The sequence below is a fragment of the Globicephala melas genome, chromosome 6, assembly GCF_963455315.2.
Source record: "Globicephala melas chromosome 6, mGloMel1.2, whole genome shotgun sequence".
Taxonomy (NCBI): domain Eukaryota; kingdom Metazoa; phylum Chordata; class Mammalia; order Artiodactyla; family Delphinidae; genus Globicephala; species Globicephala melas.
The window spans coordinates 35,649,775-35,650,716 of NC_083319.1; positions in this window are offsets into that span (position 1 = coordinate 35,649,775).

The window sequence follows — 942 nt, forward strand, 5'->3', positions numbered from 1 at the left end:
GGGGCCGGTGTACCTAAGGGTTCGGGCTCTCCGTCCGAGCGTGCACCTGCGAGCCCGGGAGCCGCACGGACCTTGCTCTTTTCTGACATTGTCCCACCGAAGTCCGCAACTCTTCCACGTTTCCCATTCTGTTCATTGGGAGACTGGTTCAGGAGACTGCAGGCTTATTTGACCTGCGGCACGGAATGCGGAGCGAAGTGCCAGACTTCTCAGTCCCCAGCCCTTGGAGACGCCGCCACCGGGACTGGACGTGGCGCGGTGTCGGACCCAACTGCCGTCATATGGATGGCATTTTCGGTTCAGCGTCTTTAGCCTGGATTTTGGCTTAATTCAACCTAAACAGCGTCTTGGAATTTTATTTTTTTCCAAAGCCTACGAGGTCCCGCGAAGGGAATTCGCGTTGGAGAGGGAGCCCGGTGTCACCGAAGAGGGAGCCGGGCGCCGTGAGTGTTGGGAAATCCTTCAGGTCCAGCCAGCGGTGGGACACTACCTCGCGGGCTCGCCTCACACCTGGCTCAGACCTCAGGCAGTCGTAGTTGTGACTGGTGGAATGAGGCGGAAAACCCGGGGGCCTCCACCACAGCGGGTCTGGATGGGTTCGGCACACAGTCACTTTTCTGTAGTCCAATCCTAGAGTCGCTTAGTGATAAATCCCGCTTTAAAAGGCGTTTGATAACAGTTTTACGTGTTGTAAGGCATACGGTGATTGGCTGCAGGGCTCACGGATTCGCTCGGTAGTAAACACAGCGAGGCTCCTGGGACCGCGGATTGGTCAGTGTTCCCGGGGCCGAATAAATTCCGCCGGATTCCGCGCGCTGGCTGGCGGCACATCTACCCTGGTCCCGCCGCTTCCGCTTCTGATTGGCTGTAGCGCGGCCGGAGGGGAGGAGAAAAGCCGCGGAGTAGGCGATCTCGTGTTGCGTCACTTCCGTTTACTGTGGG